Source organism: Leopardus geoffroyi, chromosome D3 (genome assembly GCF_018350155.1).
Source record: "Leopardus geoffroyi isolate Oge1 chromosome D3, O.geoffroyi_Oge1_pat1.0, whole genome shotgun sequence".
Lineage (NCBI taxonomy): Eukaryota > Metazoa > Chordata > Mammalia > Carnivora > Felidae > Leopardus > Leopardus geoffroyi.
Window position 1 is genome coordinate 34,019,024 of NC_059339.1, and position 14,758 is coordinate 34,033,781.

A 14,758-nucleotide genomic window follows, 5' to 3' on the forward strand; every position below is an offset into this window, starting at 1 on the left:
GGGTGATTTACGGTAGCTCAGAGTGTTGCCGCCCAGTATCTGGTTATCTTAGCAGCCCTCCAAGGCATTGGCTTTGATCCTGTGTCAGAGATCCTACCTCCACTCCCAATACAGTCTCAGAGATAACGCTTTTGGGAATTGAGACTGGAAAGGGGAGATGGAAACCGCCCCCACCCCACTGTGGAAGCAGTCAGAGGGTGGAGAGGTTGACCCTAAGGCACATTCTTCCTAGAACAGATTCACCAGGTTAGTGGATCAGGAGAGGAGAAAGAGAAATTAGGTCAACTGAAGCCGAGAAAAGCGAAGCCTTTGCAGATCTCAAGATTTTCATTTCCTGAACATTCTTACAAAGTTGAAGTCCAGCAGCCATTGGTATATCCTGTTTCCATAGATACACAGAGCGTTTCACTAAGAAATGGGATGAATATCCTTTTATGTCATACCTAAATGTAAATTGTTTTTGACTTGGCTCCTTCTCTGAATGATTTTTATGTTGTGTGTTCCTTACTAGCATGACCAGCCCGAGATGAGAAAGGTACACTGACTTCTTCCCGTGCGCAGGGCAGGGGGGATGGGAGGAGGTCCTTTAATCCCTTCTGAAGCCCGCACATTCATTCATTGTGCCTCCAACAGAGGGGAAGAGACCTCTGGTCCCTGTTTCTGAGGATGCGTGTGAAGATATCTTAGGAGCTTGACTTTTTCGTGTAAAATACAGGCTTTGTGACACTCAAACCTGTTCGTGAAAATGAATGGGTTGCATTTCTTAAGAGTCTAGGGTCATAGAAGCTGATGTTATTTAGCCCAATTATTAGAACCAATGTGCAAGCACAGACACACAAGACAATTTGGACGATTCTGCCTCACACTTGGACATTCTGAAGTGCGTGAGCAGGTGTGGGCGTGAGTGTGTGTGAGTGTGCGAATGTGTGTCTGGAGAGCCACAGAGCAGAAGCTGGCCGCTCAGTTGCTCTGTCATCTCAGGACGCATCCTCACTTGGCATTCCTCGTTACATTTCGTGCCCTAAAGAGACAGATGGTGTCCACCCTCATGCTTTGCCAGAGATAATTATATCAACTCTCAGCAATTCTCATACCTCCCGGTCCTTCCAGCTCTCACAGCTGATGGGGAGGACTCCCAGGGTGGACGAAGTCTGTGAGAGGTTGGCCTTCAATATCAAAATAATGAATAGGCTTTAATGTGATTCTAAAAAGTCGTTCAACCAGGAAAAGTTGGCTCCGATGTGAGAAGCAGTTTTCCCTGAGTTCTCATTTACATATGGTTTTCCAACTGATTTTCTCAGGAACACAGAAATACCAGTGGCTTGCTCTGCTCAGTAATTGAATTAAAAACGATTCCCTTATTAATAAATGATACTCCTTACCAACCAAACGAATACCAGTCTTCCTACGCTTTATAACTTTCTTCAAGGTCATAATCTCAAATTATCAGCCCAGAGTAAAATCGGTGAAATCAGGGAATTGGCTATTTCATCACCGTGTTCTCCTTAACCCTTAGTAATCAGCGTCTGACTGCCAACGGACACAGAAGTTAATTTATAAAATGAAGAAAACCCTGCAAATATGTCGCCCGATCCTCACGTAACCCTACAAACTATTGAGGTGACTGTTTTTCAGATGGTGAAACTATCTTGGAATGGTTCCTGAGTTTCCCAAGGTTCCACAGTGGTGAGGGCCTTTTGTCTGAATCACAGGATCTTTACTGTAATGTGTGGGTTATACCTTGATATGAAATTTTAAACTACACAGGACCCTGACTGTCCATTTTTCTGGCATAAATTTTATTCCTAGGGAGCACAGTGCTCTTTTGTACACGGTACACAGTTGTATCAATGTCTGGAGCACTACAAGACCAAACTTATGCCCATTTTGTAGGTGAGATTCTAGAAGGCCATCTTCCCAATTCTCGGCATTACTGAGATCACTGTCCCATTGGAGGGGACACATGTCTGCCGGCAGTACACAAGGACCTGCCTGCTTGAGGTCTTCTTCCTCCTTTGTTGATTTTTTTTAAAGCAGAATACGCAAACACCCAAATACTCACTTTATTCATTTATTTGTTCTCTGCAACAAAATCATTTTTATTTTTGTTGGTCATGTTTGTTTTTTTAAAAATATAATTTATTGTCAAATTGGTTTCTGTACAACACCCAGTGCTCATCCCAACGAGTGCCCTTCTCAGTGCCCGTCGCCCATTTCCCCTCTCCCCCACCCCCCGTCAACCCTCAGTTTGTTCTCTGTATTTAAGAGTCTCTTATGGTTTGCATCCCTCCCTCTCTGTAAATTTTTTTTCCCCCTTCCCTTCCCCCACGGTCTTCTGTTAAGTTTCTCAAGATCCACATATGAGTGGAAACATATGGTATCTGTCTTTCTTTGACTGACTTATTTCACTTAGCGTAATACCCTCCAGTTCCAACCACGTTGCTGCAAATGGCCAGATTTCATTCTTTCCCATTGCCAAGTAGTATTCCATTGTATATATAAACCACATCTTCTTTATCCATTCGTCAGTTGATGGACATTTAGGCTTTTTCCATAATTTGGTGATTGTTGAAAGTGCTGCTGTAAACGTTGGGGTACACGTGCCCCTCTGCATCAGCACACCTGTATCCCTGGGGTAAATTCCTAGGAGTGCTATTGGAGGGGCCAACATGGCAGAGAAATAGAGGGATCCATACTTGCCGACTACTCGCTTTAAAAGACAACAAATGTTAACATTTAGTCTTTTTTTTTTTTTTTTTTTTTTTTTTGCTCTGGATTTCATTAAAATGGAATGTATAGAAAATGATAAAGTTACATCTGGCTTTGACACCCAGGTACAAACCTGCTTACCTCCTCCTCAGAGAACCTGCCACAAATTTGGTGAGTGTTCCCCTAGTTTCTATCTCTTAGATTTTTCTTAAATAGGCTTCACGCCCAGCATGGAGTCCAATGCAGGGCTTGGACTCATGACCCTGAGATCAAGACCTGAGCTGAGATCAAGCGCAGGATGTTTAACTAACTGAGCCACCCATGTGCCTCTCTATCTTCTATATCTTAATTACATATATCCTCATAAACAATATGTAGTACTCTTCTCTGTGTTTTAAAATTATACATAAGTGGTATCATCTTAGAAAACAATTTAATTATTTAAACTCAGCATCACATTTTTGAACTCTTTATTTTCATTTACGTAATCAGCATGTTGCTGAATTTTAAAATTCAATCCTCTGTATTTTAACATGTGAGTTAAATTAAGTTATAGTGCCTGTGATTACTGGGTACATTTGTACTTATTTCTGCAATTGTATGTATGTTTTCCATTCACCATGCTTTGCTGAGATATGTTCTAACTTTTATTCATTACATTTGTTTAAAGCCATAAATTAATTAAAAGTGCACCCCATGAAAAGATGCTCAACATTGCTAATCAAACTACCATATGACCCAGTAATTCCACTACTCAGCATTTACCCAAAGAATATGAAAACACTAATTCAAAAGATATATGTACCCCTATGTTTATAGCAACATTATTGACAATAGCTAAATTATGGAAGCAGCCCAAGGGGCCATAGACAGTGAATGGATAAAGAATATATAATGGAGTATTACTCCACCATAAACAAGAATAAATCTTGACATTTGAAACAAACATGGATGGATCTAGAGGGTATAATGTTAAATGAAATAGGTCAGTCAGAGAAAGACAAATACCATATGATTTCACTCATTTGTGGAACTTAAGAAGAAAAAAAAAAAAAAACCAAATGAACAAAGGAAAAAAGAGACAAACCAAAAAAACAGACTCTTAAGTATAGAGAACAAACGGATGGTTACTGGAGGGGAGGTGGATGGGGTTGGGGGAAATAGCTTATGGGGATTAAGAACGCACTTATGATGATCACTAAGTAATGTGTAGAATTGTTGAGTCACTATACTGAAACTAATATAACATTGGTACGTTAACTATGCTGGAATTAAAAAATTTTTATATGCGTCCCTATGCATATTTTCATTTCATCCTTGCAGCAGCTATTCTAGGCATATTTTTACCATCAGCTTGAAACCCCAACTCATGTGTGATCCTGGGCAAGTTTCTCCCTCCCTCCCTTATTTTCCTCATCCAGTTGGCAGTTATATGGCCAGACGTTTTTCCCCCATCCCGATCATCTTTGATAACAACATTAATCATAGCAGTATTATTACAATAGCTGTTATTGATTGAGAGACTACTATATTAAAACATTTTTACAAAATTTTAAAAAATTTACTTACTTATTTTGAGAGAGACAGAGACAGCCCAAGTGGGGGAGGGGCAGAGAGAGAAGGAGAGAGAAATCCAAGCAGACTCTGTGGTGTCAGCTCAGAGCCCTGACGTGGGGCTTGAACTCACAAAACGTAAGATCATGACCTGAGCTAAAACTGAGAGTCAGACGCTCAACCAACTGAGCCACCCAGGTGCCCCTAAATTTTTTTTTTTAATGCTTATTTATTTTTGAGAGACAGAGACAGAGCATGAGCGGGGGAAGGGCAGAGAGAGAAGGAGACATAATGAAGGAGCCTTTCATTAGCAGGCTCCAGTCTCTGAGCTGTCAGCACAGAGCCCAACGAGGGGCTAGAACCCACGAACTGTGAGATCATGACCTGAGCCAAAGTTGGACACTCAAGTGACTGAGCCACCCAGATGCTCTGAGACTGCTATACCTTGGTAAACACCAGCTTCTGAAACAACTGCAAAATAGAGCAAAAGTCAGAGATTCTCAGGCTGAGAGTCAACCTTCTCAGCTGGGCTAAGAGTGTGTCATCTCAAGTGAGAGTTCTCATTTCCTCCTTCTCAGTTTAGATGGAAAATAAAAACAAATATACGACCACAATGAGAATCTCTGGCCTATGAGACTGTGAATGCCCTTAAAACTGTCATCCCTCGGAGAGTAGAGACACCATGATAAAGATGTCTCACTCTCAGTTCATGCTTGTCCTGTTACTGTGATAAATTCTTCTTGAATTAAACACTTCACATTCTTATCAATGGCACAGTGCAATAGTGGAGATGATACTCTGAGCTGATAACTCATTAAATGTCTAAACAAATCATCAAGTAGAAACCAAATCATAGCAAATCATTCTATCTTTGTTTGCTTATGATCCAGATTATTCTGGTAAGGCCAACCTATTGCTTGGTCAACTTTGATAAATCCCAAGAGAAAAAACTCTCTAAACAAAGAAATTATTGAGCAGGATCATTTGATACAATATATCTTGAATGTGTGGGGCTTGGAAGAATGAGAATTGCACAAGCTTGAAATATCAACATGTGCTCATTTTTGGAAGATTTTCCTAGAACTATTTATTGATTAATTGTTATTTTCTGATATAAACATTTAGTGCTGTTAGTTTCCCTCTCAGCACTGCTTTAGCTGTGTCCCACACTTTTGGTATGTTTTATTTTTATTTTTATTCAGCTCAATGTATTTTTAAAAGTATTTTCCTTGAGTCTTCTTTCTTGACCCATGGGTTATTTAGAAGTATGTGGTCTAGTTTCCAAGTGTTTCAAGATTTTCCTGTTTTTCTATTATTGGTTTCTACCTTGATCCCTTTGTGGTCAGAGAACACACTCTCTGTGGTTTCAGTTCTTTAATATTTGTTGAGGTTTGTTTTATAAGCCAGGATACGATTTGTCTTGGTAAATGCTTTGTGAACACTTGAAAAGAATATGTCTTCTGCTATCTTTGGGTGAAGTATTCTATAAATGTTGATTATATCCTGTTGATTAATGGCATTGCTGAGTATTCTATATCTTTTCTGATTTTTCTGTCTAGGTGTTCTAGCAGTTGTTGAGATAGGTGTTCCATGCTTTTATTTTTAACCTACCTCTACTGTATTTGAAGAGAATTCTTTTAGATAATGTGTGTGTGTGTGTGTGTGTGTGTGTGTGTGTGTGTGTGTATGTGTTTATGTATGTATAGTTGGGATATGGTTCTTTTTTTTTTTTTTAATCTACTTTGCCAATCTCTGTATGGTAATTGGTATGTCTAAACCATTTAAATTTAGTATAATTATTGATTTGTTAAGGTTTAGGTCTGCTATTTTCTATTTTGTTTTTTCATTGTTTCCTGGGTTTTTTTTTCCTTTTTTCTTTTTCTTGTCTACCTGTTTGTTACTTGAACTTTTAAAAAATTCCATTTTGACTTGTCTATAATGTTTTTAAGTGTATCTCTTTGTATAGATATTTAGTGGTTCTTCTAAGTATTATACATGTATAACTTATTGCAGTCTATTGATGTTGACATTTTATCAATTTGAGTGACATGTAGAAACCTTACTCCCTTGAATTTCTTTTACCATCTTCTATTATAATAGAATTGACTTAAATATTTCTTCTACATATGTTGAGAACCATGACAGAAAAATGTTACAATTTCTGCTTCAAAATCAAACATAATTTAGAAAACTCAAGGAAAAGGAAAGTCTATCATCTAAATTTTTTTGCTTTTCATCTTTCATCTTTCCTAATATTCCTCAGATTCCTTTTTTTTTTATCATTTCCTCTCAGTTTCAAGAACTTTCATTAGCCATTACTTCAGATAGGTCTAATGGTGACAAATTCTCTTAGTTTTCCTTTATTTGAAAATGTGGTGGTTTCCCCTTCATTCCTAAAGGATATTTTTGCTGAATACGGGATTCTGGGTTGATAGTCTTTTCTTTTAGCACTTCAGAAATCTTGTGACCCTTCCTTCTGGCCTCCACAGCTTCTGATAAGAAATCCATTGTCATTCAATTTGTTTTCCTTATAACTAATGTGTTATTTCTCTTTTACTGATTTCAAAATATTCTCTTGGTTTTTAGTGTTTTAGAAATTTGATTATATTGTGTCTTGCATGCATTTCTTTGTATTTTTATTGTTTGGAGTTCACTCTGCTTCTCGAACCTTTAGGTTCATGTCTTTTGCCAAATTTGGAAAATTTTAGCAATTATTTCTTTGAGTGCCTTTCAGTCCTATTCTCTTTATTCTCTTCTTCTGAGACTTTCATGACACAAGTATTCGGTTTTTTGTCACTGTACCACAAATCCCTGAAACCCTGTTTATTTTGTTTTTTCAAAACAAAAGGTTTTTGTCTTTTGTTAGAATAGGACAATTTGCATTGTTCTATCTTTAAGGTCATTGATTGCTTTATTTGTCCTCTCTATTCTTCTGCTGAACCTATCCATAGACTTTTTAATTTCAGTTATTATATACTTAAGTTCTAAAATTTCCGTTTGTTTCCTTTTTACTTCTTGGTATTTCTTCTATTTCTTTGGTTGAAACTGTGTTTTTTATTTGTTTCAGATATGTTCATAATTGCCCAATGAAGCATTTTTATGATGGCTGCTATAAAATCCTTAAATAATTTAAACATCTGTGTCACCTCAGTGTTGGCCTTTGTTAATTATCTTTTCTTATACAAATTGAGATTTTCTGTGTTCATGGTATGATGAGTGCTTTTCAACTATATCCTGGATATTTTGGGTATTATAAGATTCTGGATCTTATTTAAGCCTTCTGTTATAGCAAACGTGTGTGTGTGTGTGTGTGTGTGTCCGCGCGCACGTGTCTGTGTGTGATGTTATTGTTGTCATTCAGTTTATTTATACATGTAAGTCCCACATTGTTAATATTTTTGCATTAGATATTCAGTTATTTTTAAAGATATTAAAAGAAATGTGTCTGTTACATTTAATATCATTTTTATTATATCCATCACCCTTCTTTTCTTTGTGTACATCCAAATTTTCATCTGCTATCCTACTTTTTCTTCCTGAAAACTTTCTTCAGTATTGGTTGGCAGTGAATTATTTCAGCTTTTGTTTGTCTAAAAAGTCTTTGTTCTGCCTTATTTCTGTAAGATATTTTCTCTGGACACAGAATGCTGGGTTGATTGATTTTTCTTTCAGTACTTTAAAATGTCTCTCAATCTTCTTTAGGCTTGATAAATTTCTGATGAGAAATTGACTCTAACTTTTAGTCCCCCCCCCCCCCCCCCACTGTGTAAGTTTTCTTTTTCTCAGGCTGCCTTCAAGATTTTCTCTTTTATCTGTATTTCTACAGTTTGATTGTGATGCACTTAGGTTTTTTGTTTTTGTTTTTTAAAAAAACCAGGGGAGGGGCAGAAAGAGAAGGAGAGAGAATCCCAAGCAGTCTCCATGCTGTCAATGCAGAGCCCCATGTGGGGCTCCAACCCACAAACTATGAGATCATGATCTGAGCTGACATCAAGAGTCAGAAGTTCATGACTGAGCCACACAGGCATTCCTGTTCTGTTTTTGTTTTCTTTTTTAAATCTTGCTTCAGTTTCCTGAGATTTTTATATACTGACTTACTAATTTAAATAGTTCTCAGCCTTCGTCTCTTCAAATGTTTCTTCTGCCCATTCACTCTCTGTCTGTTATGTATTTGATATAGTCCTACACAATTTATATGTTTTATTCTTTTTATTTTTTGTTTGTGTGTGTGTGTGTGTGTATGTGTGTTTTTGCTTTAATTTCTATTTACCTATATGTTTTCAAAGTTTTTTTTTTTTTTAATCCTGCTATGTCCAGTTTTCTGATAAGCCCATTGAAGGATTTCTTCATCTCTGGTATCATGTGTCTTATTACTAACATTTCCATTTGACTCTGTTTTTGGTTTATATCTCTGTGCCCAAATCCCCATCTGTTCATGCATGTTGTTCACCTACTGTGCTAGATTTAGCAACATATTTAAAATCTTTATTTAAATATTTATTTAATTAAATATTTATTTATTTACAATTTTTAAATGTTTATGCATTTTTGAGAGAGCAAGAGAGACAGAATGCAAGCAAGGGAAAGGACAGAGACAGAGACACAGAATCCGAAGCAGGCTCCAGGCTCTGAGCTGTCAGCACAGAACCCCTTGTGGGACTTGAACTCACAAACTGTGAGATCATGACCTGAGCTGAAGTCGGTGCTCAAACGACTAAGCCACCCAGGCGCCCCTAAATATTTATTTAAATATTTAACATCTTCCCTATAGTTCCCATATCTCAGTCATTTTGGGGTCAAGTTCTGTTGGCTGCTTATTATCCTTGCTACTGCTTAATCTGGTACTGTAGGTGCTGGCTATCATTATCAAGAAAGGAAAGGGGAGGGGCGCCTGGGTGGCGCAGTCGGTTAAGCGTCCAACTTCGGCTCAGGTCATGATCTCTTGGTCCGTGAGTTCCAGTCCCGCGCCGGGCTCTGTGCTGACCACTCAGAGCCTGGAGCCTGTTTCAGATTCTGTGTCTCCCTCTCTCTCTGCCCCTCCCCTGTTCATGCTCTGTCTCTCTCTGTCTCAAAAATAAATAAATGTTAAAAAAAAAAATTAAAAAGAAAGGAAAGGGGAAAAAGCAGCCTGATAATTGAAAAGGAAGAAATAAACCTATCATTATTTCAGACATTATGATCATAAAAAATGCAATGGACCCAATAAAAACAATAAGAGAGTTCAGTAAGGTTACATTTCAAAAATCAATACCATTTTTCAAGCTGATCGACAATCAACTAGAAAATAATAGAAAAAAAGAAATTCAACCATGTAACGATATTGGTAAAGCATTAGAAAATAACAAATCATGAAAAAAAAGCTGTTTAGAAAAATGTTACAATTTAATTAAGTTTTGTGAAATATAGGGGCGCCTGGGTGGCGCAGTCGGTTAAGCGTCCGACTTCAGCCAGGTCACGATCTCGCGGTCCGTGAGTTCGAGCCCCGCGTCGGGCTCTGGGCTGATGGCTCAGAGCCTGGAGCCTGTTTCCGATTCTGTGTCTCCCTCTCTCTCTGCCCCTCCCCCGTTCATGCTCTGTCTCTCTCTGTCCCAAAAATAAAATAAAACGTTGAAAAAAAATTTTTGTGAAATATAATCTGAATATATGGACAATTAATCGTGTTCTTGGAATGACTAATTTTTTGAGGATATTAATTCTCCCAACAGTGTTCTGTAATATCAAAACTACCTCGATCAAATGCCAGATATATATATTTAAGGCATATGGTAAACTTATTCTAAAATATACGTGGCATAATATTCTAATATTTAATGGTGTATGAAGACTTAAGTCAACTTTGAAAAAGAGGAGCACAGAAGTGGGATCTCGCTCTACAAGCTATGAACATATGCTTCAAAGACACAGTACTAAACTCAGGGTGGCTCTGGCCAAGAAAAAATAAAAGGCTGATAAAATGGCATAGAGCACTCAGATCCCTCCATACCTGGGAACTGACTATATGATAAGGTAGCAGTATGGATCACAGGAGAAAGAGTGATTAAGTAGATGACTCCAGTGCTATACTGGCAAAACAAAGGGCAAAAAGGCCCACTTTTATAGCATTTGCTGGTTCCCAAGCTGTCAATACTCCCACCACAGCCAATTTCAAACCACCAACAATTAACAACCAACTTGCAAAATTTCTTAATATTTGACAATCAGCCCTGGTCACCTGGTATAAAGCTCATTAGGCTCAGATTCAGAAGGGACCTCAGCTACACCTTATAGGAGATTACCTGGGGAGAGCCACAGTTACAGATATTGGATATTACATGGTGGGTATTTATGCCATGATTCAGGTGTTAAGGATTATAGTGTGACTTTGAATGTTTAGCAATGAGCCAATTATGATTTGCTTTGGAAGAGCTCATTGGTTGAAACCCCCTGGCTGGAAATTTTTAGTCATGCCATTACAAAAGACAGTGGTTCTGTCTCACATTTAGCTCTTCCATCCATTTTCAACTTATTTTTGTGTATGGTATAAGAAAGTGGTCCAGTTTCATTCTTCTGCATGTAGCTGTCCAGTTTTCCCAACACAGTTTGGTGAAGAGATAGGAAACCATCAACATCCTAAAGGAGAACATAGGCAGCAGCCTCTTTAGTCTCAGCCTGAGCAACTTCTTACTAGACGTGTTGCTGGAGGCAAGGGAAACAAAAGCAAAAATTGGGACTTCATCAAGATAAAAAGCTTCTGCACAGCAAAGGAAATAATCAACAAAACTAAAAGGCAGCCTACAGAATGGGAGAAGATATTTGCAAATCACATATCTGATAAAAGGTTAGTGTCCAAAATCCATAAAGAACATATCAAACTCAACACCAAAAAAACAAATAATCCAGTGAAGACATGGACAGAAGACATGAATAGACTCTTTTCTAAAGAAAACATTCAGATGGCTAACAGACACATGAAAAGATGCTCAACATCACATCATCAGGGAAATACAGATCAAAACCGCAATGAGATATCACCTCACACCCGTCAGATGGCTAAAATGACCAACCCAAGAAACAACAAGTGTTGGCGAAGATGTGGAGAAAGGGGAACCCTCTTGCGCTGCTGATGGGAAGGCAAACCGGTACAGCCACTGTGGAAAACAGTATGTAGCTTCCTCAAGAAATTAAAAATAGAACTACCCTATGATTCAGCAGTTATACTACTGAGTATTTACCCAAAGGTTAAAAAAAATACAGATTTGAAGGGGTACGTGCACCCTGATGTTTATAACAACATTATCAACAATAGGCAAACTATAGAAAGAGCCTAGATGTCCATCAACTAATGAATGGATAAGATGTGGTGTGTGTGTGTGTGTGTGTGTGTGTGTGTGTAATGGAATATTACTCAGCCATCAGAAAGAATGAAATTTTGCCATTTGCGACAACATGGATAGAGCTGGAGTGTATTATGTTAAGTGAAATAAGTCAGAGAAAGACAAATACCACATAATTTTTAAAGTTTATTTATTTATTTTAAAAGAGAGAGAGAGAGTAGGGGAGGGGCAGAGAGAGAGGGAGAGAGAGAATCCTAAGCAGGCTCTGCACTGTCAGCACAGAGCCCAAGATGGGGCTCAAACTCACAAACCATGAGATCATGATCTGAGCCAAAATCAACTGTTGGATGCTCAACCAACGGGGCCACCTAGACGCCCCCCAAAACCATACGACTGCACTCATATATGGAATTTAAGAAACAAAACAGATGGACATATGGGAAGAGGGAAGAAAGAGAGAGAGTGACACTTAACAATGGAGAATGAACTGAGGGCTGATAGAGGGAGGTGGGTGGGGGATGGGCTAGATGGGTGATGGGTATTAAGCAGGGCAGTTGTTACGATGAGCACTAGGTGTTATATGTAAGTGATGAATTACTGCATTCTACTGAAACCAATATTGCGCTGTATGTTAACTAACCAGAATTTAAGTGAAAACGTTTTAAAAAGGACAAGGGTCCTGACCCCTGATGAGTAACTCAGGAGTAGAACAGTTCCTAGGAATGACCTGATTACAATATGGGTTTCAGATTGTTGTACTTCAGACAACACAGATGAAATGGAGAGAGACCAAAGAAATTGCACAGGAGGCTAATTATTTGGATACTTCAGAAAGTGATGATTATAGATGGAGGGTTCCTTGGAGAGAAAAGGGGGAACAAATCTAAAAAGATGTAGTTATTAGAAAAGAGTGTCCAAGAACGTGACAGGTGAGTCAGGGAAGGTGGGTCTGTGTATCAGTCTTTTCTTCCAAAGACACTGGGTGTTGGGTCTCCTGACTTTCTGTCCCCGAGATTCTGGAGGATCCTAAAGTGGTTGCCATTAAAAAAAAAAAAAAAAAAAAAAGGGTGGCATGGAGGCAGATTCAGATAAAAGCTCTTTGTGGGCAGAACTTGGGTCCTTGGGTAGTAAGAGCCATCCCATAGAGTCAGTAGACAGTGGCCCCAGGCGTAGGTGAAACCATGATCAGCACTAATAGCTAACATGGACCGGGTGCTCTATGCCAGATACTGTTGTAATTGTCCTCTCAAAGTTGTCCTAAACGAGCCATAACTCACTTAATGCTCCTAATAATCCTGTGGGGTGAGTCTTTTTATTGTACCCATAAGAGGCAGCTGTGCAGGACATCACCACTTAATGCCACCTCTCGTGTGTGGGTGTTGGGGCATATGTCTCCATGCCTGCTTGTGACCTGAGCAAGTTACTTCCTCCGCCTGTATCTTCCTTCACTTCCTCATCCCTAAAAGAAGTAGGCATGCCAGAAGAGAGAACAGGACGCTGTGGCAGGGCACCAGCTCTTAGCCAAAAGAATTGCCAGTCGGGGTGCCCGGGTGGCTCAGTTGGTCAGGTGTCTAACTCTTGATTTGGGCTCAGGTCATGATCTCACAGTTCATGGGTTCGAGCCCCATGTCAGGCTCTGCCCTGATGGCGTGGACCCTGCTTGGGATTCTCTCTTTCTCTCTCTCTCTCTCTCTCTGCCCCTCCCCTTCTTGCTCTCTCTCTCTCTCTCTCTCAAAAAATAAATAAATATTAAGAAAAAAAAAAGAATTGCCAGTCATCAGCTGGATGCCCCCCAAAATTTACTCTGCCTCTCTGCCTCCCTGGGCGGCTATCTCGATGAATCCACACAAACCCTGCACTCAGTGCCACTGGCCTCTCTATTTTCTCCACAAAAAGAGTAAGGCTCAGAGATGGAAGGGAGGTCAAGCAAGATGAGGAACCCACAGTTGTCTCAATAATTCCAAGCCTGGCTCTTCAACAGTGAGCTGCTTGGTCTCTCCTAAAACTCTCCTGTGATTCTGACGTCTGTTACATCTACTTTGCAGAATTGGTGAGAGGACGAAATGAGGCAATGCTACCAAAAGAGTTTTGCAAACAAAAACCCCCGTGCAAAGAGGAGGTGCAACTGTGGTGTATGGACGCATCCTAGCTCTCCAGCATGTGATGAATTTGCACACGTCCTGGGCGGCTGGAAGTACTCAGCTCCGGGTAGAAATAAAAAGGAAAACAGACGAGCATCTGCTGAAGGCCCCATTCCAAGTCTGGGAGACTTGCGAACGGAGAAGAATACAAAACGATGACTACCTAATTTCTAGGGCTCTTCCTCAGGCCTTGGAAGCGGTTTACTCTGATTCTGCAATTAGAAGCTGTGTGACCCCGGGGTGATCACTTAACCTGTCTGAGACTCAAGCCTCCAGCTGGACAAATGAAGATAGTTATAGCTAACTTCAGGAGTGAGTTTCCTTGAAGCTAAATATTTGCTCTCCCTTGGAATTATGATGAGGTGGCCTGTGTGACTCAAAATTGAAATGATAAGAGATTGACAGTGGAAATAGGTGAATAAAATAATGAGCGAGTGTCTACGGGGGTATAAGCACGTGGAAGCAATACTGAAATTTAGGATGGCTGTGAACAGACACCCCGAAGGGAAATATGAACACCATCCAATAGGAATCTAAGAGAAAGTGACCAAGCAGTGGAACAGACTAGGGCAAGTGCACTAGTTAATTCAAGAACGCCCATCCTGCTCAGGTCAAAAGCTTCACGTCAGGGTTTGAAATGATTCCTGCCAAGAGCCACAAATGGAAGGGGAGACAAGACGCCCAGTCCCCAGAGGAAGGAGGAGTCACTGAGAGCATCGTGCAGAGAAAACAGGAGGCCCCAATGCTGAAAATTTTAATGTGTGATATTAAGAAAATAAATCAGATTTTTGGAACCAAAATCACCTTAATCCTTACTCTAGTCATGTTTCCATTGCTCAAAACTTTTGTCGAGAAATCTTTAGACCCTGATGTAGGTTCTGCTGAATACCTAAAGTGATGGCAAACCTCTTTTACTGGTGTCTAGATTTGTGGTATAAAATAAAATCTTTTTTTTTCTTTTTTTTAGAGAGAGAGAGAGTGCAAAAGTGAGGATGAGAGGCAAAGGGAGAGAGAGAGAGAGAGAGAGAGAGAATCTTAAGC

General features: G+C 39.4%; 1 long non-coding RNA gene across 1 annotated transcript in view; it reads left to right on the forward strand.

Moving 5' to 3' along the window:
* LOC123587857 overlaps nt 1-14,517 on the forward strand; it is a 48,979-nt gene extending 34,462 nt beyond the window's left edge. Inside the window, exon 2 of the long non-coding RNA XR_006707564.1 lies at nt 13,622-14,517. This is a non-coding gene — a long non-coding RNA (uncharacterized LOC123587857). The remainder of the gene's footprint in view (nt 1-13,621) is intronic.
* Nucleotides 14,518-14,758: the final 241 nt, after the last annotated feature.